The 26296-nt window shown below is 37.8% G+C and overlaps 1 protein-coding gene across 1 annotated transcript in view; it reads right to left on the bottom strand.

The window, feature by feature from the left end:
• Trpm3 (transient receptor potential cation channel subfamily M member 3) overlaps positions 1–26296 on the bottom strand; it is a 980795-nt gene that overhangs the window by 854634 nt on the left and 99865 nt on the right. The gene's annotated exons all lie outside the window — the stretch shown is intronic.

Below are 26296 nucleotides of genomic sequence, written 5' to 3' on the forward strand. Positions count from 1 at the left end.
TGCTAAGGAGAGAGCTGCCCCAACATACCTCAAAAGGGGCCCAACTGAAACTAAGGACAACTGGCGAAACAAGCAAGGGTGATGTTTTCCTGTGAACCGGATACCAGCACAAAGGGGAAGGAGACCAACGCAGAGAAAAATCAACTCCTACCAAATCAGAGAGCCAGAACCTGAGAGGCCCCCAACACTTCAGCACTGAAGTAGACCAAAAATGAACCCAACATGGCTCAGGGAAATTTTGCGGAAGAGGGGGCGGAAAGAATGTCAGAGTCACATGTTGGGTCATGATTTGCAGAGACATTTATCATACCAATAACTGTGGGCTAACTCCACAATGCACGACCCATTTACATCAACAATGAGGGTCCAATGGGAGGGGGTAGATCATAGATGAGCCTAAACAATGGTACCAAACTGCCTGTATTTGCTGAAAAGAAAACTAATAAATTTAAAAATAATAATAATATTGGGGATATTGTTGGGAAGTCTGAACCTGAAGAAATGTTATTAGTTCTCAGTCAAATACTGCAATTTTATAGAAAATATTTCTAAAAACTTTATCAATAATGAGTGGATAGACTTGGCACTCAATGTAGTATGTAGTTATCTATTTTGTTAAAATTAAAAGTGACTGCATACTCAAAAAAAAAAAAAAAAAAACAACGAACTGAGGACAACCAAAATCTATCAACAAGACATGATAGATGACTTGGTGGCAGGAGATGAAGCACCCCTTGCACATGAACCAGGGCCCAGGTGAAACCACAGGGGAATTGGTGATGTGAAGAAGATTGCTGCTTCAATGGCAAGACTGGGTGATAGAGACTGACACTGAGGGTCCTCAAAACATACCAAAGCAGAAATCCAGAACTGGCTGAGATCACAACACTAAAGTAGACTTAAACTCACCCACCACAGCTCAGAGGATTTTGCAGAAGAGGGGGCAGAAAGATTGTAAGAGCCACAAATGGGAGGAACTATCAACAAGCATTGTAGCCTCTGCCCCTCAAACCCAATGACTGACTGCTGCTCTAAAAACTCATAACCCATAGTCCTATGGGGAATACCAGCAATCCCAATGAAGAGGCCCCAAATGGAATGGAGCCAGGGAGGAGGAAAATGATGGTACCAACACATGATGTGTCCATACAAAGTTTCTACTTAATGAAAAAAGAAAAGAAAAGAAAAAATCCCTGGAAAGGAAGGGGAAGAGGACAGAGCAACTGAGGAAAAATGCTAAGAATGGAAAGCAATGTGGAGTTTCTCTGCTGATTATTCCTCAAAGAGCCACCTAGTTACCCATCAATGGATTTGTATTCTATAGACACCCCCTTTCAGAATGGGGTTCAGAGGAAATATATACTGCTCCCAAAGGAGCACTGTCATGAAGTGTAGCAGACTAAGTCACCCTAAAGTATGCCACTTTGGCACAAGAATACATTTTCAGCTTCAAGTAATGGGAGAAGCACATGTAAGAAAAGTTTTCTGTCCTTCCCCACTTCCCCAAAAGCAAGACATATATGCACAAGTTCTTCTTCCCTTCACTACCAAGCAGCACACATCTGCCCCTAGAGATATCTTTATGGGTCCTTACCAGACTGGAGGCAGCCCCAGAGGAATGCATCAACTGCACTGACAAGCCTTTATCTTCCATTAATTTCCTGTATACTTGGCTTCCAACAATTTGTCATCCCTGGAGAGTTAGTGTGCTTTTCCTTTGTCTTGTCATTGCCCTAAAATCAGTTCCTTGGTGAAGGTGCTGTGGTAGGAGTTTTGAGTGGGCTTTCTGAGAGTGTTACTCTTGAGTTTCTCCAATGTATAGATGAAACATACAAGTCAATAATCTTATTTGTTTTCTTTCATTGATCCATTTTGCTACAAATGTCTATGCAATAAGAACTTAAAAGGCCAGAAAAATTATTTTTCCTGCAATATGCCAGCAAATGTCGTAGAGGTACAATAATATGACTACTAACTCATGGAAAGGCTATGAATATGCTAACATACTCAAAGGAAAATATGAAGAAGTGATCTGTCATCTGCATGCTGAAAGAAATTTGACATAATATATAGCTAATAGACACAGTGAAGAAGGTGGTTGGCATGTGTTATTTAGGACAATGACTTTCCCCTGTGCCTAGAGACTTCCCACTCATCATTCCCTGAGGGGTTAAGACCAAATAGCAAGAGGTGATGAACTCAAACATGTTTTCCAAGGAATCACAAAAGAAATTTATTAAAATTTGGTGGTTCACCAAATATAGCTTGAAAAACCCTGCTTATTATCCAAGATAATATGATGATGGAGCTTTCTAGCAGAATACACCAAAATATTTCTAAATGAGTTAGAAACATTTCTGGGATCTCTCAAAGTTAAAAAGGACCCCAAATGAAACACATTGTTTGAACACATGCCATATTGTTATGGTTGGTTTCTTACGGTGAGCTTTTGAATGTTATTCAGCTAATAGTTAAACCAAAAACATACTTTCCAGCAACTGAATATTCAAGATAACTCTGTGTTATACAACTCAGATATCTTTTTGCTCAATAGATGTCTAAGAATTGATTCTGTCTGCTCATTACACTTATATATATAACAGCTGACTTTAAGAGTCCCACAATACATTACAACATCAAGATGCAATATGTACAAAGCAAAACCTGGTTTGCCTAAACCTCAGCCCAGTAACCTGACAAATGTATTCTATGACAACCCTCTGTTTAGACTACTATTAGGAGTCTTGTTCAGTGTCCAGCATTCTCATCTCCATCTAATGTTGTTCATTCTCCAAGGCAAAAATCCTGCAATGGAACCATTCCCCACCCTGATCAAGCGACTTTGGTTTCCATAACATTAAATTTACTTCCTGAGTTAGTAGCAGATTGTCACCTTTTGAGAGACAACTCTAAATTGAAGAATTATAAGAAATGGATAAACAGAAAAGATCCACTTAAGGCCAGCAAATTCACAAGTATTTTTTTCCATGAATCACTCTATAAAAAAATCAGACTCAGTCTATAAAAAACAATCAGACTTTACCATTTTTGTTTTCAGGGTTCGTTCTTTCTGAGATCATTTTGTGATGTTACCTGCATACAGGAGAAGCAAACAATGCAGATAAATAAGGGGAAAGTGGCATTTTCTGAGTAGTCATGTCTTCATTTTCTAAGGGTAATTTACTGTCAGCATTCTGTACAGAATTTCTAGAACTACATAAAGCCTGGCACCATGAAAACAGTTTAAGTTTGTTTATACTCTTTACTGAAGCTTTTATGGATAGAAATTATTATGTATATATTCTTCTAGAAATATAAACAAAACCATGTAAATTATGCTCGGGGGGTATTAGATGTATTAGATTTAATAACTATACACATTTCAAAGAAATCTGAAAGGGCCATTCAGGATAATGCCATGATATAGAGAGAACAGTTTTGTATAATCCATTTAAGAAAATCTCTGTGTCATTTCTAGCAGTTTATTTTGTCCTAATTTCATAACATAGTTCCCAATCTCAAAACATAGAGAAGCAGTTTGTTCTTAATGAAGCTAAAATTATTAAAATTTCAACCAAGCCTTGGTGTAAGTAACCTATTTCTCTTGTCTACTCCTTACAAATTCAGTGATCTTGGCTTGTCTGGGGAGGTGAGGCCACTGAGCCCTACACCCTGATGGCTCCCACCTGCAGCACTCACTGCCCAACAATTTCCCACCATTCCTGGGTCTGCCTATTGGTTTCCAACCTCGTACTCTTAAGGATATCTTATAGATTCCCTTCAATACTACAAAATAATAAGTTCCTTTGTATAATTTTAGCAAAGGTTTTGATTTGCACTTATTTTCATGTATGCATCTGACACTTTAGTTTGGTACTCAATGCAAATAATCATGTGATATTTTTCTAACTAGTTTTTTTTTTTTATGAGACCTGGGATCAAATTCTCATTTTTCAATGATAGCTCAATAAACTCGTATTGATTATAGAGATTGTAAACACATTGTTCTCTGATTTAGGAATTATGTGCAGACAAATTAAGGATGTTCTACTATGGCAAGTCAAGGAGGAAAACAAAGCAGCACAAATTTTTCACAATGATAATTTACCCTAATTCCCTCTTACTATTGGTGATTTATTTTGTTTTATATAATTTTAACAGTAGACACATCTCCTCTGTGAATTTGTATTTTCCAAGTGTCCCCTCTTATCATCCTCTGCCCCACTGTGACATCATTCTTTTTACCCTAAGAGTTAGCACAAGCCCAATGTTCTTAAATGAAGGAAGTGAGGCTTGGAGAGATGGCTTAGTGGTTAAATGCTTGCCTGTGAAGCCTAAGGACCCCAGTTTGAGGATCAACTCCCCAGAACCCACTTTAGCCAGGTGTACAAGGGGGCATGCACATCTGGAGTTCATTTGCAGTGACTGAAGGCCCTGGTGCACTCATTCTCTCTCTCTTTCTCTCTCTCTCTCTTTCTCTCTCTCTCTCTCTCTCTCTCTCTCTCTCTCTCTCTCTCTCTCTCTTTCTTTCTCTCTGCCTTGGTCTCTCTCTGTCACTCTCAAATAAATAAACAAAAATATTTTTAAAAAGGAAGTGAGCTTTGTCTGTACAGGCCTGTCTAATCATTCAGTCCATTTTCTCAGCTCTCTGCTACATCCCAAAAGACTGAACACACTGTCTCTACTCCATGGTCACCTACTCAGGTATTCTAGCCTTATTCTGTCCCATCACTGTATTAAAACCTCTCTTGACAAAGTCACAAAGAATCCAAACTGCCAGTTTAATGGACACGCAACTCTTTTTAATAATCTCTTGAATGATAAAGTCTGCCTTGCCCTGTCCACATAATCGCCTCTATCTACTCTGGTTGATCTGTCTTCTCAGGTGGTTGTTATACTAAATAGATCAATGAGATTTCTCCCTGGACTCTCTTGGCATCTACATGTCATCATCATAATTAACCTTATTGATTCTCAGACATCCATGTCATCTTTGACATCTCCTTTGGGTTCCAGTCACATGTATTCAATTCATCAACTCAATACTACTATCCCAAAATCAGCATGTTCAAAGATGAGCTTTCATCTTTCCTATAAATTTGTTTGTACCAGAGGTCTTCATGATTTCTACAATCTAGTTTAACAAACCATCTAGGTGATTCTGACCATTGCTAACACCAATACTCACTATGATAGGTAACAGTCATTAAAATAATTATATCCTAATTTGAGTTACCATCTAAGTCATCAGGGCATATGCATACATATACAGCTTCCCTAGCCCTGTCAGGAGATAGAAAGACCTCAGAAAAGGATCTTTCCATACAAAGACGATTTGGAAAAAGTTTGATTAGTGATTTATAGGAGAGTGGTTGGGGTCCTTTACAAATGAAGCTGCTGGCTGATGTCAATTATACATTGTGACGAGGTTTCACCAACTCAGCCTTGAGGTGCTTCACAATTGCTGGGTAGACATACTTGTTTTGTCTTTATATGTGTCTATATTTGGTTGGAGAATCTCTATAGATTGGCTTATTTAATATAAAACTACTTGTTATAATGCTTCTAAACTACTTCAGTAGCTTATTTGTGAATGATACTCACCTGCAAATCCTGCTTAGTGAATAATATAAACCAAACAAATAAGCAAACTTGCACACTCACTTGGCTTCTTTTAACCCTTGTGCTCATACTAGATACCTTATCACCATCAAGTTGTCCCAGGCATCAAGCAGTAGATACTCGGTTTATTAGAAACAGACTGAAAAATCCTTGATTGATAAACAAATGTTCTCACAGTACTATACCTCTGGTCAACCCATTAAATTTTTTTTAATTTATTTAGTTGAGAGAGAGAGAGAGAAAGGAGCAGATAGAGAGAGAGAATGGGCATACCAGGCCCTCTAGCCACTGCAAACGAACTCCAGATGGAAGCAACACCTTGTGCATCTGGTTTATGTGGGTCCTGGTGAATTGAACCTGAGTCACTAAGCTTTATACACAAGTGCCTTAACTGCTACAGAATCTCTGCAACTCCTCAGCCAAATTTTTATACTGTTCCCTGAGCAGAAGGAAGCAAAACTGAGAAAAGACTGCCTAAAATGAATCTTTATCATCCCTTTCTTTTATAGATCTTATAGAAATAGGAATAAATATCTTGGTTGGTAGTACATTTGTGAGTCTTTGTTCTATATTTCAGAAAAGTGATATAAATAAACAAGTAATAAATTCCTTTCCATTTTCCTTTAATTTTTTGCATTTTAAGAGCACTGAATGTAAAGCCAGGCGTGGTGATGCACATCTTTAATCCCAGCACTCGGGAGGCAGAGGTAGGTGGATTGCTGTGAGTTTGAGGCCATGCTGAGACCCCATAGTGAATTCCAGGTCAGCCTGGGCCAGAAGTGAGACCCTACTTCAAAAAACAAACAAATAAAAAAAGAGTACTGAATGTAGAGAGAGGCATGTAGCCTGATTTCAAAACCACACTCCATGTCCCTGGGAACATTGCTTAATGCGCCTGAGCCTCACTTTCCTTGAATGTCAAATGGGTTCGAGGATGTTGTCACAGGGAGTAAATGACGCAACATAGAAACCCCACAGAACAGTTCCTGGCACATGAACTTCAGCAAGTGCAAGAATTATTAGTATGGACCTGTCACTTTCCTTTTCAGTTTAATCTGCTCCTTGAAAAGACACAGCTTCTAGCACCCTAGAACCTTAGCTGTGTTTTCCTGCTTCTAATAAGCCATTCAGAGGTCCTGCCATTCATTTTCTTCATGTCTGTCACCCTGCAAAGTGCAGGGTTGTTCTAAGTGTTCTCTGCCGTTCTCCAGCTGATGCACAGCTCCTCAACTCAAGGTGCATGGGAAGCATTGAGCACACAGCTTTGCAGCCAGATAAACGTAACTTCAAGTTCCCATCTCCAACCATCCCTTCTGGTCTCACTCTGACCCAGCCTGCTATGCTTTATTGCTCAGACACACGACTTCCTCTTGTACAGTAGAGCACTTCCATGTGATGTTCTCTTTGGACTGTTCATCACCTTGGCTGGCAGCTCCATGGATTGTTCCCACACTTCATTCTGAGATATGCAAATTGAACTAATCCAAGTCTTTTTCTTGAGCTGAGGTAATGACCTCTCTACTCCTTGCTTCTATGCCTTACTTTATTTTTTCCACATAGTTATAACCACTAGAAATTCATTATTACATATTTATTTGCTAGACTGGCTATGTATAGCTGATCTTCTTCTAGAATCTTCACAAGACTCAAGAGAACTGAAACTTGGAAAAATACAGGTGAGAATTGTTTAATCAAATTGCTGAGCAGTTTGAGTGAGATAACCTGTATAAAATAATAAAATCTTTATAAATATATTAGAGCTATATATAAGGGTTTCAGAAAATTCTGCTGAGATTTAATTTCAACCTTTTCACAACACAAATGAAGATACTAGGCATAGTTAGCTTCTCTCACCCCTACTACTAATGTCAGTCCCATAATCAGTGTCCCAGAATCCTAAAATAAGACATGTATCATCTTCTGTTTTAGGGTTCCTATTTAGATTAACAAGAAAAACAAATTTCAATTTCTAATTAGATTTTTTAAATGTATGAAATTTTTGAAGATACAGAAATATAAAAAAGAAACTGAGCTTTGGGGAGATGGCTCAGTAGTTAAAGGTGCTTGCTTGTAAAACCTGCCAGCCTGGATTGGATTCCCCAATACCTACATAAAGCCAGATACACAAAGTGGCACAAGCCTGCAGTTCATTTGCAGTGGCAAAAAGCACTGGTGCACCCATATTCTCTCTTTCTTTCTTTCTCTCTTGAAAATAAATTGCAAATAAATGAGTATTTTTTAAAAAGGATACAAACTAAATGGCTGAACGTTCACTAGACCCTTACAGGAAACACCTGAACCACAAGACACTGGAGAAGGTAGGATCAAGACTGACCTAAATCTCCTACATCTTCCCTCCCTCCCTCTCCGCCTCTCCCCTCTATCTCTCTCCTCTCTAACTCTTGTATAGTAGTTATGTTTCTCCTCAATTTCTTAGTGGATACTGACCTGTAACCCCCACTTCCAGCTTGGGCCTACCATCCACAATGAGCTTTTGATCAGAGAAACCTACATGGTTTCCCAAAACAATGACAGACTTCTGTCAGAGTACTTGATGACCCACCAAAGGCCAGTGGTAACACCCTATTGCTGAAGACTCCATAGAGCAGCTGATGCGTAAAATGGAATGACATGGCTGGAAGCCAGGAGAGAGTCAGTCCCCAGACAGTCAGCGTGTCTAGTGCCAGAAGGCGCTACATAGGCGACTGGGGGAAACGACCAAGATCTGTCCAAGCAACGCATTGTGTAACCTAATTAGCAGCAAATAACCTGATGTGATGCCCACACAAGTGCAATAGTGGTACACAGCCATGGTGAGGAACCAATTGCTCTTGATTTGGCTAACTGATCCCCTCAGTGGTACTAGACCCATAGCTGGAGCTGAGAAACAAGTCAGAACCATACCCAAACACAAGCCCACTCTACAATATCAAGCTACCATCAATCACGGGGTATAAGAGGGCCTAAACCTATCATACTGTCTATCAAAAAAGTAAGTGTTATCTCAATTCTCCAGGTGCTAACTTACTCTCCGTTGGAGAATCTGCTTCTCTTTTCCAGATAGATGCAGATCCTAAGGAGAGAGCTGCCCCAACATACCTCAAAAGGGGCCCAACTGAAACTAAGGACAACTGGCGAAACAAGCAAGGGTGATGTTTTCCTGTGAACCGGATACCAGCACAAAGGGAAAGGAGACCAACGCAGAGAAAAATCAACTCCTACCAAAACAGAGAGCCAGAGCCTCAGAGGCCCCCAACACCTCAGCATTGAAGCAGACCAAAAATGAACCCAACATGGCTCAGGGAAATTTTGCGGAAGAGGGGGCAGAAAGAATGTCAGAGTCACATGTTGGGTCATGATTTGCAGAGACATTTATCATACCAATAACTGTGGGCTAACTCCACAATGCACGACCCATTTTCATCAACAAGGAGGGTCCAATGGGAGGGGGTAGATCACAGATGAGCCTAAACAATGGTACCAAACTGCCTGTATTTACTGAAAAGAAAACTAATAAATTAAATTAAAAAAAATAAAAATAAAATAAAAAAGATCACATTATTAAAAAAAAGGATACAAACTGAAATTAATGGGATATTTTGGAGTAAGTAGTTTTGTTTTTTTTTCCAGTGAATTACCAGCTTACTTTCTTTCACCCATTATTGCTACACATCATTCATCCTGATTGTTACACAGCTTCTTTCCTTGATGAGCAGGAAGCAGAGAGCATCAGTATACATCCCACTTATGACCAAGTACCATATTTTGGATAAGGGTCTCTCATACATACAGACACACATACATATATGCAGAGAGACAGAGAGAGACAGAGAGAGAGAGAGAGAACATAAAAATTAGGATAGGTTTTATATTAAGTTTCATTGGACGAAATTAAAGTTTCCTAGATCTGCTTTTGATTGACATCACATAAAGAAATAGCCACTTTATTTAAATGATTCAACATATTAAAATGATAAAAGAAACAAAATTTAAACTTAAGATTACATAACCACAAGTTCATGCAATATTTTCACACAATGATAGAAATGAAGTATTATCAATAACAAATTAGCTTTTTTTCCCCATTCCATAGGTTTCGTTCTGAAACTAAGAATATCTACTAGACTATAAAAATGTGTCATTGTTTTCATTACTTAATATTATCTTGATTTGGGTTCATCATCTACATTATCCTTTAAGCCATACTCAAGAGTAAGTCACCTTTGTGAGGGGAATGACATATAAAATCTTTATGTCTTTTTAATCATGTCATCCTTAACTTACAAGTCAGCTGAGTATTGGTTGGTAAACTAAGGAATAGGTAATATCTCTACAATTGTCTAGCTGACCTTGGTTAGAAATGACTTCACATTTCTGAAAATTAGTTTATTCATCTATAATTTTGCCTCCAAATAAGACCTACTGAGGATCATCCTTGGATTTCATACATGATTACTGAGTTTAAAACATGTCCAGCACTAGCAAGATTTTAGGAATATGCTGATAAAGAGAAGATAATCTTGTCCTGAACCAGATCCTAAACCAAAAGCTAGATTATACTGTAGGAACCCACAAGGTTAGATCTACTATCAGATCATTTTCTCAGTAAGAAGAAATAATACCTATCCTTCTACAATGTGTAAGATTCACAGAGCATGGAGTAATACAATATCCTGTGAATGACTTCAGTGCTCAGATCCTGTGATGTTATCCTACCAACTCAGCAGTCTGTCTCCATCAGGAGTCCAAAGGCACCACTTACAAAAGATATCCTCCTATTGCAAAATGTTTCCTTCTTCTTACTGCATGGAATGGGTCATATACAAATGAAGTGCTTTAAATACTACTAATCTTTAATTATTATTGTGTTAATTTTCCAGTCTACTCACTGGAAGTGTTTGGAATTAATAAGATAAATTAAGCCCTTGTTTTAGTTACTATTACCACTGGATTCTATAGTGATATCCAATAACTTGATAAAACTTTGAAATCATGAACTGTTTTTGTATCTGTAACCCAAATCATTCCCACCTTTGTCATAGGTTCTGGTAATGGTAAGTACATTTATCTTTTAGGGAAAATTAATTTCTTTTAGTGATGGGGTATCAAACACTTTCAAATGATTTTCTGAAAACCTCATATTTCCCACTTTCCACAAAATGGCTGCCAATAATGACAAACAAATGAAAGTAATTTTTAAAGCTTATTTTTAATATGCCTTTATATAGACAGAAGATTTGTGATAAGAAGCCAGAGCAAATAGGAATTGATCTTTCTCTGAAGCTGCTAGCCACTCTTGGTAAATATTGGTGAAAACAAACATCAGGTCCTAATTCCTCTCAGAAAACTGGAATACTTTGTGTTTGTGCTTCATGGGACCAAACCTAGAGTCTTTTCTATGCTACACAAGCACTCTGCCCCTTCAGTACACCCTAACCCACTGGAAGCCTTATCTTATGGAAGTCTTTATAAAGATATCAAAAACAGAAATACTTATTCCTCCTTTGTCTTAATTTTTAACACTATAGCTATCCATTCTTTACTACAACCATAGCAAAACTCCTAGCCAGGAATGACAACGGAAATGTTTCCATTGTCAGTCAAGGTCAAAATCTTCTGTTTGTCTTGGGTTAGGAATCTGGCCTTCAGTTTTTTGTATTCCTGTTTCATGTTTCACTGGTCTTTTCTGCAGCCATCAGCTGACAAGTATCTGAGCCTTTGTATCCAACCACCTGCACAGATTTTGTCATTTGTGTGTTATCACTTACATCTCCTTATTTTTTGTAATTCTGAATAAGTGCTATGATACTAAGTTCTAAGCCTAACCAAGATGTACACATCCAGGACCATTTTTTATGAATCATCTAAAAATACCTTCTCCAAATATGACAAGCAGATTTTTGCCCCAACCACAGCATCTCTAGGCCATAGTATTTTGGAACCTCTTAGCACTCTCCCCATTTGTAGCTCTTACAGCTGAGAAATTTCTTGAATTTTATCATATAATGTCACCCTGTAAGTGCATGAGTTGTCCCACAAAATCTGTAGGATTAAACCTAATTCCCAGGGACTTCCGGTCAAGATGGCAACCGCCTAAGTGCACAGCACCTCCCCAGGAAAGAAAGGCAAAGCATTTGTAAGTATATTGTAGATAGGGCCTGTCGGAAGGGTCATGAGTGCCATAAATAGGGCAATGGCCATTATGAAAGAGAACCCAGGGAAGTTCACCCTTTCCACTAGGTACAACTATAGTAAAATACTGCTGTCTAGGAAGAGTACTCCTCACCAGCCACTGGATCTGGTAGTGCCTTGACCTTTTACTTCCAGCCTCAGGAACTGTAATAAATAAATTTATATTGTTATTAAGCCTTCCAGCCTCTAGTATTTTGTTACGGGAGCCTCGACACATCATAAAACACATCATTATTGATAGATGTTGATGGGAAAAAAATTAACTTGCTGCTTCCTGAAGTTATATGGTTTAATTATTCATTGCCATGAGATCTGATTTCGGTAACCGCACATAATCTACTACCAGAAAAAAATATGATTAACACTTGCTTTAAAATATAATTCTTTTGCAACAAATATTTCTCCATTTGTATTTCTAATCACTTGTCTTTACAGGTCAGAATTTCCAAGACTGTTCCAGAAAACCATACTTCCTGGGAATTAAATACTTTCAAAAGAAAGGAGGACTCAACTTCTCACCTTATTTGACCTCAGCATGATAAGACAATCCATTGCTACATCCTCAATGAGTGCTGTTTTTCCACTCTCGATTCCTTCCTATTAACAATGATTTATAGTAATTATCTATTGTTATAGTCATTATCAAAACTTCCACGAAAAATCAGATGTCCTCAAATAACTAAAAAATGGCAAGAATTTCATTAAAAGCAGTTATGATTCAAAGTTTCAAGTCATGAGTTATTTTTATTCATTAAGAAAAAGCAATAAAAGAATTCCAAGCTTATAAAACTTCATTTTCTACTATCTATGGAGATGTTTTGCCAAACAAGAATATCAAAATGATATTTTATCTGCATAGTTTCAATTCAATGAGTCAAAAACCAGAAATTGTATCATTTGATGACTATAATTAACTTTTCTCATTAACTTGACCATGGTCACAAAACTATCTAACAAACTTATAATACATTGAACATATGTTTAGAATAGTGATAATACAGCTCTAATTTATGGTGTATGTACAGTTGTTAACTACCAGATACTCTTATATTATATTTTATTTGAAAATTATAACTTCATTGCTCCTTTATATTAAATAAGTGTTTCAAAGTCTTTTTAAAATTCTTTTCTCTTGCGCTATTTGAAGCTTCAGCTTGTATAGACTAGTTTCTCATAAAAGCATACATACAAAGAAAACATTTAAACTCCCAAGTCTATTAAGAAACAGAGGAGGTAATGTATACTTATACCATTATAATAACTGTAAGTCATTTTCACTATGAGGTATGCCAAAAAAAATTCTGTATGATTAAGCCTAATTCTCAATGTAAGTGTATTGTAGATGAGTGCACGTGGAAAGGGATTAGGTCACTGGGTCATGAGTTGTTGCACCACTATCATCAGTATGAGTTGTATACTTCATAAAGGAAAACTGAAATAAGCATTGCCTGTGTGTTCTCTTAATACCTGGAAGAAACTCCTTCCCAAGAGATAGACATTCATCATGGAGAAAAAAACATCTTATTGGAGATCTTCTATAACTACCTACACAGCTTTGCAAGTAAAGGATTAACAAGCCAGGGATCTAGGGGTGTGGCTGAGTAGCAGAGCACTTACCTAGTATTTACAAGGACCTGAGTTCTATCTCTAGCACAGAAAAAAAAAAAAAACAGTGATATCATAATGACTGATAAACAAAATAATAGCTTCCCACATTCTAATCTTTAATACCTGTGAATGTTACTTTCCATGTAAGACAGGAATCAAGGTTTAGATGGATTAAGATTTCAAATAATCTGACTCTAAAATAAATTTATCTTAATTATATAGGTAGTACTAATGTCATCTTAAACATGGAGGAGATAGGGAGAGAAAGAAATGTGATGGAAGCTGGAAGAGGAATAATTTTCTTACATGTAAACATAGAAGAAATGGAGATGAACCAAGGATATGGATGGCTTCTGGAAGCTGGAAAAGGCATCACTGAGCTTCCTTGGACAGTGCAGGCAGGAAAGCAGTACTGCTAAGTTGAGTCTTGTCTGGCGAAGCATATGCCAGACTTCTTATTGCACAGCCACCATATACTCATGTTGCTTAAATCCACTTAGTTTTTAGAAATCCAAGAGAATGCTCAACATTTTGTTTTTAACTCTGAAACAAATATTAGTATGGAAATAATATAGAAATAGTTTGACAATCTATTTTTTTTTGCAGATCCCATTTCTTAATGACAATTTAATTGGCCTCAACAATTAACAGACCAAATATCCTCTGGCAGTTAACTGAACAAAATTGCCCAATTAAAATCTAAAGCCCAACAACATAGTAACATCAATGCTACTCCAGCTCCTTTACTACTTCTTCCATCTCTTAAAAACCACCTCTCAAGGGTTCATCTTGCTTTTGAATTACAACAGAGTATAGGCAAATAGTTGGTGAGGGACGTTTTGTAAATATTTCAGCTAATAATTGAGAAAGGAGAATTATACCATCATTTTGTAGTGTCATGACAAAATATAGTGGCTCCAGGACAGGGATTAGTAAATTTCAGCCAAGAGCCATATCTAGTTCATTGGTGGTTTTCTTTGCCTCGGGTCTAAGAATTATTTGTATATCATTAAATACTTAAAAAATCAAAAGAAGAGTAATATTTAATGATACATAAAGTTATATAAATTCAGGCTTCAGTGTTTACAAATACTTCATTAGAGCACAGCCATGCCCATGCTTCATAAGCCTGAGACTGTTTCCATTCTGTGACAGTGGGACTGACAAGTTGCAGGTGATCCTATGGCACAAAAAAAGCAAAAATATTTATTATTCAGCTCTTTGCATAAAATGTTTGTTGAATCCTTCTCAGAGAAATGATCATCAATGGTACTTAGCACACAAGATGAGAAGCACACAAAAGACTCTTGCCAGAAAATCAAATTAAACTTGGCCCAGACTCCTTGTCAAACTATCTGTACATAGGAAACCTCAATGGACAGAAGAACATATCAGATGATACTACTGGGATGTACTCAACAAAATATAGAATGTGGAAAACCCTACAAGGAAAATATATTTAATTGGACAAAATAATTTTCTAGAGGACAAACCTAGATCAGTAGGGAAAAGCCATAGACTAAATGGGCCAATTATTATATACGGATTACAGTTGGCCTCTGATTCAAACAAGCAAGGTAAAAAAACAGAATTATTAAGCTGTGAAGTAAATGTAATGTTAAGTTCATATATGTGTGTATAATGAATTATTAATACTTAAATTCACAATTTTTATAAGAAGCCCTTAGGGTATTTGGCAGTATAGCTGACAGGTAGAGACCATGCTTAACATGTATAGCCCCCTGACCAAATAAATAAGTGAATAGCTTCTTTCAGATATTGCTTAGATGAAGTGATATAATACCAGAGATTTGCTTGCGAATTTTATAGTATAGAGGGAAGAAATGAAAAATAGGGTGTTGATTGAAAGTAACTTATAAGTTTATTTTATGATTCCCTCTTTTGTACGAGTATTTTGTATGAGTATTTTTAAATCATACTTTCCCCAAGGTCTTGAGCTGCATGAAGCAAATAATTTTATAGTCATAACTCAACTCAAAGAAGCCAATAATAAAAGTACAGAAAACAAAAAGTATCCTGTTCTTAATTATTGTACGGATTTTACATTTAAGTTCTGAAAATACCAATAAATTCACCTTCAACAAAAAGACAGAAGATTATTTTAAGGACTAAGATCTACTATCAAGCATTGTACTTGATGAAATTTCCCCAAGGTAACTAACACCAATTAGGAGTGTGAGGATGAGGACAGAATTAACAAACTCCACACAACATTGTATTTCTCATTCACACTTCATCCTGGGGGTAGGTATTTCCATTCTTATTTTATGATAAAATAACTGCAATACAGAGAGATTAAGTTGCAAAAGCAACAAATGAGCTCAATCAGGTTGGAAATAATTCTGCCTAATTTGATTGCTAATAGTCATAAGGCTAAAAGGCCACAACACTCACCCTTCACCCTCTTGCAAAATTTGTCTCAGTTAAGAAGTTAGTCTGGGGCTGGAGAGATGGCTTAGCGGTTAAACGCTTGCCTGTGGAGCCTAAGGACCCCAGTTCGAGGCTTGGTTCCCCAGATCCCACGTTAGCCAGATGCACAAGGGGGCGCACGCGTCTGGAGTTCGTTTGTAGAGGCTGGAAGCCCTGGCGCGCCCATTCTCTCTCTCTCCCTCTATCTGTCTTTCTCTCTGTGTCGCTCTCAAATAAATAAATAAAAATTAAAAAAAAAAAGAAGTTAGTCTGGTCAAGTTAACCTTTCTGTGGTATAAAACAATTCTAAAAAAAGAGAGGCTCTGGACCTTATGTCTTCCAAAGAGTAACACCTATTGCAACTTAAGAACCAAAAACGCAAGTTAAAAGGACTCTCACTGAATATCATTGAAAAAAAAACTAATTAGAAAGTAAACTTTGCTCATAAGATAATAAAAGGAATCAATAATCTGTGGTTAAACAAGTACTAAAAACAATTTTTTTGGGGGGGGGCAGATGCTCCTCAGTGGGGTTCCAGAATAAAAAAATACACAGACAAATATGCATCATCTGTATATAACCTTGATATAACTCAAAAACAGTTTTAAAAAGGTAAATTGCAAAAGAATATACACTATACAACACAAATCATATAAGAAACTTCAAGCCCACAGAGTATGTGTATTAGTTGTACTTATAAAAAATACAAAAATAAACCTTAGTTTTAGAAGACTTAGAAGACTTATTATCATTAGAGAAAGAATCAAAAGTAGGAAGGGGATATTTTAGCTGTATATAAAATATTTTATTTTTAAAGATATAAAGAAAATTAGTATGTTGTTAACATTTATTCACTGCATACTCTATAAATTTTTACTATATTACATATTGGAGATTATTTAAATATTAAATGAAAAAAACATAGTGATCTGTTGTCTTCAAAAAAGGAACACAAGGGCTGGAGAGATGGCTTAGCGATTAAGGTATTTGCCTGAAAAGCCAAAGGATCCCGGTTTGACTCTACAGGACACACATAAGCCAGATGCACAAGGGGGCACATACATCTGGAGTTTGTCTGCAGTGGCTGGCGGCACTAGTGCACCCATTCTCTCTCTCCCTCTCTCTCTCTCTCAAGTAAATTACACACACACACACACACACACACACACACACACACACACACATTTTATTAAGGAACATGAGTGGATCTTAAACCTGGTAAGAAAGAAAGAAGAAACTGTCTTGATAGAATTGGCAAGAAGAGCCTTAGAAGTATAGTTTGCAAAGGCTTTGCAGCTACCAATGGACGGTATGGGGTTGTAGTCTAGATCTGCTTGATTCCAAAGCCATTGTATAGTTTTTTAAGATAAATTCATATTTTTCTTTGGAACTTCCAAAGCAGAGATTGCCTGTGTTCAAAGTGATCCAAAAGAGAATGTTCTTCTTTGTTGTTGGGGCTTTGTTTGTTTGTTTGTTTGTTTTGTTTTGTTTGCTGTGTATTTTGTAATTATTTAATTGTATGCGTATGCATATGAGCATATTCCTCATGGGTGTGTGTGGAGGGTCAGGAAACAACTGTCAGGTTGGTTCTCACCCATCCACCTCATCTGAGGCAGGGTTTCTTACTTTGGATTCTCACTCTGCTCTTCTTCTGCAAGCTCCAGGAACTTGCAGGAAATTTCCTGGTCTCCACCTCCAGTCTTATTGTAAATGTCAGCATGCTAGCATGAAAGAAGCCCAACACTGCTTCCAGATTTTCACAGAAGGAGCCTGGGGATCAAACTCCAGTGCTCCAGCTTGAGCAGAGCGTGCCTTATCCACCAAGCCATCTCCCAAGCACAGTGTTTGTTTCTGAGACAAGGTCTCATGTACCTCAGGCTGACCTCAAATTCACTTGGTAGCCAAGGATGACCTTGAAATTTTGATGCCTCTGCCTCTTTCTCTGAAGGGCTAAGATTATAGGCATGCCCAACCACATCTGGTTCAGGTGGTGCTGGGGATACACTCCAGGACTTCATGCATGCTAGATCGTTACTCTCACTACTTAGCTAATTCCCCAGCTCCCTTTTGGGGAACATTCGTTTTTAATAGAGCCCTCCATCCAAAATTGTGTTCATTTCCAAGAGGAAAAGTCAACTTTCAAGGACAAAAAACCTACCTGCTTATTGCCATGAATACCTTCCTTTTTTTGGACTACTTTCTGGTTGAAATATGGCACTTTAAAGACATGGATTTCATGAATATGCAGTCCTATGATACTTAGTGCTTGTCATGTCAGCTCTGAATTAGGTAACCATCTTCACAGCATCCAAAACAGTTCTGGCTTTGTTAAATTTGGGAAATTTCCCTCCTCCTTTGAGCTATTTGTGGAGGTCAGAGTAAGACTTGAAATACTATTTCAGTAATATCTGAATTATTAGTAAATATTTTGATAAAATTCATATTTTATTACAAGATAGCTTGTGGATTAATTAACATTGTGGATTAAATATGTTATAAGTAAAACCTACCAAAGGATCAACAGTGTAAATCCCACTCTGCCAAGCAAGTCTGCAAAGAAGGAAAAGAGCAACAAAGCAGCACAAGAGAAAATACATCTGTAACTTTGCATTAAAATAAATTGCACACACAGGGACTTGTGTCATTGCTATTATGTTTCCTATTTATTTAAACTGCTCGTAAATAAGTTCTTCCATTGGCAAAATTTTTGCCTCTATTCATGGTCCCTTCATAATCATGAACCAAAAATCAACCTCATAATAAATAAAAACTATTTCCCACTGTTCTTGTTAATTAACCCACTCATTAATGGAGTAAATACCTCATAGATTATTATGTGTCACTCACTGTTTGGAGCTCTTGGATGTATCAATAAAAAAAATAAATCTCTATTTTGAGAGAGAAAAAAATAAACAGACAGTAACACACATGATATGCCTAGATGAATGTCCAGCTCATTACAAGGCTAAAAAATGTCTGGTTTTGATGTAATTTCTCTTCCCTACCTTGCATTCACTGCATTCAGGCAGTCATGAATAAGTTAAAATAATCATAGAAAGATGTGACTGCTTCCTTGCCAAATCTCCAAATTCAAACATGTTTTTCTTCCTCTTACCAATTAGATACTATGTCCAAGATTCTTTTCATCCTGACCTCCCAATCCTCCCTTGAAAGACAAGTCCACTGCTCCAACCTTTCCTTAGATGTGCTCTAATTATAAAGCCATACCATAGCCGCTGTCTTGTTGCTTTGTATTTCTCTCGGTCCTATTAAAGAAGCTGTCCAGCACCTACCATAATGCCTGAGAGTTCATCTGTGCTCAAGAAATGTTAAAATGTGTTTTCTGGTGGATGTGGTGGCACACGCCTTTAGTCCCAGCACTGAAGAGGCAGAGGTAAGAGGATCACCATAGATTTGAGGCCAGCCTGAGCTAGAGTGAGACCCTACCTTGAAAAACCAAATATATGTGTGTGTGTGTGTGTGTGTGTGTGTGTGTGTGTGTGTATGTATATATAAATAAAGTGTTCCTTAAACATGATTCTTGAGAATTCTTTCACTTTTGCTCTACCAGTTATCTTTTGACTTTGCAAATGAAAGAAACAAAATGAAGTCAGCACATAGACCATCACAGCTGGCCTAACCACATGAATATAATATTTTGTTGCTATTTATAAATTATTTTTAATGATTCATTTGTCTTTTAAAGAGCTCAGTAAATAATAGCAGGAGGAACTCTTCTAACAAACTCGGAAATGGAAACAAATTTAAAGTCGTCAAGGATGATGCAGGGATGTTTTCATCAGAACTCATTTGAATTATTTGCTTCTTCATAAGCACTGAGGCCTCAAAGATACAACTAAATTCATTATTCATTATAATGATGATGAAGGAGAAAGAAAGTTGACTATTTGCTTTGGTGATAACTCAAGCATAGTATTTTGGAGCTGGAGATATGGTTTAGTGGTTAAGCACTTGCCTGTGAAGCCTAAGGCCCCAGTTCGAGGCTTGATTTCCCCAGGACCCACATAAGCCAGATGTACATGTAAGCCAGATACACAAGGTGGCACATGCGTCTGGATTTCGTTTGCAGTGGTTGGAGGCTCTAGTCCACCATTTTTTCTCTCTCTCTCTTTCTCTCTCATAAGTAAATAAACAATAAACAAAAAAAAAATTTAAAGAGTAGTATTTTATAAAGGCTTTAACAAAATGTGCCTTGCTCATAAAATGGCTTGCTCTTCTTAAAACACAGTCACAGTAACAAGAAAATACAACTGTATTTCTGAGCAATGCTACTTTATTCCTTTTTAGATTTTATTCTTTTAACACAGTGAGTAAAAGGCAGTAGATAAAAATCAACCTGTCAAGAAATGGTTTAATCAGTAATGGACCAGCGCTGTAGGAGATTCATTCTGCTTTCACCAGGAGAGCCCTTTGTCTAACAGGAACACACTATTAAGGGTTTAATGACACTGCAATAGCATGTTAGCTATTGAAAAAGAAAACAAGCATTCTTTTCACCAAGTTGCTGTTGCTTCTATCACAAGCCACCATGGGACAAAACAACCATATAATCTCAAATAGTTGAGACAGGAGTTTCTTCTGACTGTAGCCCTGCCTTTGACACAGCTTGTCCTTATTTGGCTCAAGATTTTGGCAAATCTACCTGTTGTGGAACTCTGTCTTTGGGAAATAACATGGTGGCAAGGCCTTGACCCACAAAGGCTTGGACTAATGTCTAGTACCCTCAAAAAACAGACCATTGGGCTGGAGAGATGGCTTAGTGGTTAAGCGCTTGTCTGTGAAGCCTAAGGACCCCGGTTCAAGGCTGGATTCTCCAGGACCCACGTTAGCCAGATGCACAAGGGGGCGCACGCATCTGGAGTTCGTTTGCAGTGGCTGGAAGCCCTGGCGCGCCCATTCTCTCTCTCTCTCTCTCTCTCTTTTTTTTAATTTACTTATTTGAGAGCGACAGACACAGAGAGAAAGACAGATAGAGGGAGAGAGAGAGAATGGGCGCGCCAGGGCTTCCAGCCTCTGCAAACGCACTCCAGACGCGTGCGCCCCCTTGTGCATCTGGCTAACGGGGGACCCAGGGAACCAAGCCTCGAACCGGGGTCCTTAGGCTTCACAGGCAAGCGCTTAACTGCTAAGCCATCTCTCCAGCCCTCTTTCTTTCTCTGTTGGTCACTCTCAAATAAATAAAAATTTTTAAAAAACCAGACCACTAACATGTCTATGAAAGTGTCCCCGCAAAAGACACAGTTTTCACATTACAGAGAAATAAGAGGTACTTTGTTCTAGAGCTAAATATGAGTGGCAATGGCCTGGAAACACAGATTTAGGTTACTCCAAATTCCATGGTCCAACATGTTAATTTCATGAAGGTATTGTAGTTACAGGACAAAAGAAAGTCACCTTGCAAATGCATTGGCTGACCATCAGGTAGGGGGGTTACAGCAAAGTGAGGAGATATCCAACATAGGCCTCAGATGCTATCTGATGACATTCAAGCCTTGGGTTGGTGGAAGCTGGGGTCTGTTCTTACATTCCAAAAAGGATCAAACCTGATCAACTGATAGTAACCAGGATGTTAGTTCAGACACAGAGATTGGCAATCACAGGCATCTGGAGGGCAAAAGGCAGCCCAAGGTAATTTGGCTCCTACTCCTCGCAACATTCCATATCTCTGTGCTCATAGTAGCTCTGTCAGTCCATTCAGCCTTGCTGGAAGTAGGTTTAGAAGATACAGCACTTTTTTGGGAACTTTAGTGCACAAGAGGGGCTCCTCAGACATTTACTAGGTGGTCCATGAAGCACAAGAGGCCCCATCGCTTCCCTGAGATATGCAGTCAACTTAACACATGCTGGTATAGCTATCTGTAAGATGGCCATGTTCCTGTAAGCAATTGCAATGAAATTCATTGATTCATGCTACACTTAGATGGAATCATTGCTTTGGTGTGTTATAGGTGCCATTAGCTAAGATGTCCCAAGAAAATGTCCCAAGAAAAGTAATGTAACAATAGCTTTCAACAGAAAGAACTGGAAGCCACCTACGAAACCCAAAAGGTCGTCTATATCAAAAGCAGAGTGAGGTGGTTTGTATATGGATTATCCCCTGCACACACAGCATCACAAACCATTGAAGAAAAGAGATTTGGGACACAGCTGAAATAGACATGCCTACTGTGGAGCACTGCTGTTTTATGTACTCACTGCTCTTTCTATCTGCTCTCAGTTGCCCACTTGTCTGCACAAGGTGCAATAGTCTGTGGTTGGCACCTGCTGATAAGGGTAATTATAGCATTAGTGGAAGCAAGCATGCTATCCAAGGTTGAAAAACAACACTAATTACAACTCCTCCATCATTTTACTCCCTCAGAACTGTTTCTCTTCTCCCTTTTGCACAGAGATTATTCAGAGATTAAATTAAATCTGCATCTATTTGAAAACAAGTGTTTAAACAATTACAGACTGGTGAGTATTTTCTTTTAAAACTAAAAATGCCAGCTGGAGAGATGGCTTAGCGGTTAAGCACTTGCCTGTGAAGCCTAAGGACCCTGGTTCAAGGCTTGATTCCCCAGGACCCATGTTAACCAGGTGCACAAGGGGGTACATGCATCTGGAGTTCCTCTGCAGTGGCTGGAGGCCCTGGCATGCCAATTTTCTCTCTCTCTCTCTCTCTCTCTCTCTCTGTCACTCTCAAATAAATAAATAAAAATGAACAAAAAAATTAAAGATGCATACATGCTGAGGTGAGCATTTGATATTTGTGGCATCAGACAGCACTTACTGAATTTCATTTCAAGAAATTTCCATGTATTTCTATATAGCTAGAAGCAAAGCAAATAACGTGAATAAAAAACACATTACTTTAAGAAAATGTATAAAATCAAGATCATATAGAATAAAAACAAAAGGCTTCTTAATTACCTTTACAGCCACAAACCACTTCAACAGAAATATTTAAAATGCTAATAGTCATAATTTTTTTGAGACAAGCCCAACATACTGGCCTTTTATTATGTCAGAGAGTGAGAGAGAGAAAGACAGAGAAAATTGGAATGCCAGGGTCTCCAGCCACTGCAATCAAACTCCAGATGTCTATGCCCTCTTGTATACATGTACAACCTTGCATGGTTGCATCACTGTGTGTATGATTTATGTGGGACCTGGAGTGTCAAACATAAGTCCTTGGGCTTTGCAAGAAGGCGCCTTAACTGCTAAACCATCTGTCCAGCTTAATATTCATAACTTTAATTTGATATCCAGATGAAAACACACATTTCATACTAATGACAAAATTTGCATGAAATTCGCTTATATTTGTATTTTAAAACATTGTTTTCAGAATTTACAAATAAGCTACAACCCTATCTTTCTGAAGAACAATTTCTAACAAAAGGATATTATTAAATATTATTTCACTGTATCAGAACTTTTTGATTTGCATGTAATTTGAATATCAAAGCAACATGAATTCATAAAACTTCCATTGAAAAGCCAGGAAGCTGGGCCTAGGGATGGCTCAATGGGTAGGAGCTCTTCTGTGCAAGCATGAGGCCCAGAATTTGATATCTAGTACTCCTGTAAAAAGCCAAGGGTGGCTGCCCATGCTCCTGTAACCCCACTGCTTAAAAGGGTACAGACAATAGGATAGCAAGTACTTACTGGTCAGTCTAACTGAAAAATGGTGTGAACTCCAGGATCACTGAAGTACCCTGTCTCAAGGAAATTAGAGAAGCAATAGATGGGGACACCTTACAATTTCTTCTCTTTAGCTTTTACATCTGCACATACACACACACACACACACACACACACACACACACACACACACGAGGAAAAGAAAGAAGGAATCAAAGAAAAGGAGAAAAGGAAAACTTGAAGCCTCAAAGTAAGAAGGAAGTAATTTTATTAAACTATAAGTCAGAAAAGAATCTTCCCAAATCAACAAAGATTGAATTATTAGACATGCCCATTATTGTGCATCTAAACCTGAAAATATACCCTTTACGTGCCATTGTGCACACTCAGAACAGCTGCCCGTTCCTCCAGCTATAACAAGGGCAGTGCTGCTGCCTGGCACTAAAACTACAGCAGATCCCAGGGAGCTGTGGCCAGGGACAGCCTTCACTCTCCTCCCCCAGGCTTGCTACACTCCATGAGCGAGGCAAGGAGAGTGCTTGCCATGCACCAAAGAGATTGTTGGGAATGTGACTTTTGATTTCTAATATTGACATCAAAACCATGGTGCCACTTAACCTCTTTACTACTTAAGGAGAAAAGATGCCTCTCTTATACTTCACGTACAAAAACAACATGACTTATATCATAGGAAGAAACTCCTCAGGATAGCCAAGAATGTGGCATAAGTACACTTGTTGCTGGGAGCTGTGCCTGTGTGTCAGAAGCAAAAATGAAAACTAACGTAACCATTCCTATTGGGGTAAAGTCATGGAATCTATCATTGCCTAGATTAAATTCCACTGGGCATGAATCCAAACTAAACCTCAAGGCTCAAACTAAAGCACAGAATGGATTGTTTTAACAAAACTACCATGTAATTATTGTCCATGTCCATATGTCCATTCTCCAAAGAAGGAAGGATGCAAGAAACCCTCCTGTTTGATTACCAATTTCCTCTACATTTATGGTTTGTGTTTTCACTGGAAATTGTAAGATCCTCTTTTGTAAGATGAATGCCATAATATTTGTATAGAACCCACAATGAGTAAGATCCACACCATATACAGGATATTATATTAATTCACAAGAAGCTTTAGTCTATATAGTTTAACCTTTATGATGTAAAATAAAATGAAAATTGAAAACAGCACAACCTCACCTTAAATTGAAGAAAAAATCTTACTTCAAGGATTTAAAACTTTTTATAAGCACATGTATTGCAGGCATTATTTATTCCCTTACTCTTATTTGCATAAGTTGAGTGTCTTACTAATGAAATCAACAGTCCCTGTTAACAACTAATAGATTCAATCTGTAGATAAAAACTAAGACTCCAGGTTCAAGAGTAACAAATCTCATTATATTTTTAACCTAATAGTTAAAATCATAGCTATGAGATTTATTGGGGGATTTTTTTAGAACAAAATCAATATTGAAGTTGCCATGTAATGTGAGAATAAGCCCCAGGCTTTTAACTGATTTTTTTTAACTGAATTGCTAATGTTTCAATTAACAAGTGCCACAAAGAAATAAGGGTGAAATCACCGCCCATAGCAGACAGGAAGACATGGTTACTTTTCCAGATGTTTCTGGTTGTCATGGTATCCTTTTGTGCCCTCTCACATGCATATTTTTACTTTAGGTAACACACTGCAAGCCATTTAGTCAGACTCCACTGACAGCCAGAAACTTGTCCATACTCCTCACATGGGCTGATCACACACCTGTTGAAAGTGGCACCAGACAAAACTTCTGAAAATATTTCTATGACTTCATTTAAAGAATACAAACTGGGCTGGAGAGATGGCTTAGCGGTTAAGCACTTGCCTGTGAAGCCTAAGCACCCCGGTTCAAGGCTCTATTCCCCCGGACCCACATTAGCCAGATGCACAAGGGGGCCCACACGTCTAGAGTTTGTTTGCAGTGGCTGGAGGCCCTGGCACGCCCATTCCCTCTCTCTCTCTCCCTCCCTCCCTCCCTCCCTTCCTCCCTTCCTCCTCCACCTCCTCCTCCTCCTCCTCCTCCTTCTTCTTCTTCTTCCTCTCTCTCTCTCTCTCTCTCTCTCTCTCTCTCTCTCTCTCTCTATTGCTCTCAAATAAATAAATAAAAATAAACAAAAAAAATTTAAAAAAAGAATACAAACTTCATTCTTATTTTGTGCAACATCATTAATTTATATTCCCTACTAAATTTTTTAAGAAACCTACATTTAGATTAATATTCTTACTGAAAGAAACTTTCAAGTCTATACTTCTAAACATATATTTGATGTTTGAAATTTTAAAAATATCAATTTATTTAAATATACTCTATCCATATTGAGATGAAATACTCATTCACAAAATACACAACATATTTAAGGTAAGTTACCATACTTAATTACATCTTCTGCCACTAGATTTATAAACAAACAAACAAAGTAAGTATGCTAAAATTTAAGCATTTATATTTGATTCTGTTGACGTGGTGATTACACATCTTACTTTTATGGATTAATTTTTGTCCTTCCTTCAATGCAACCCCTGAAAACTCGAGAAAGCTAACAGTAGTCATACTGTGGGATACAATGCTTATGTGCTATTCTTTCTTTCAATCAATCCAAATTCTCTTCACTATACAATATCTATATCCATCCTTCTGAAAAACATAAGTGCATGCATGCTGATATTTTCCCTGATGCTTCTGAAGTTAAAAACAGTATGCCCTGCTTTACTGTGAGCAACAGGAGGCCTATGGAACTCTCTCCCAGAACAGC

The sequence above is a fragment of the Jaculus jaculus genome, chromosome 1, assembly GCF_020740685.1.
Source record: "Jaculus jaculus isolate mJacJac1 chromosome 1, mJacJac1.mat.Y.cur, whole genome shotgun sequence".
NCBI classification, from domain to species: Eukaryota; Metazoa; Chordata; class Mammalia; order Rodentia; family Dipodidae; genus Jaculus; species Jaculus jaculus.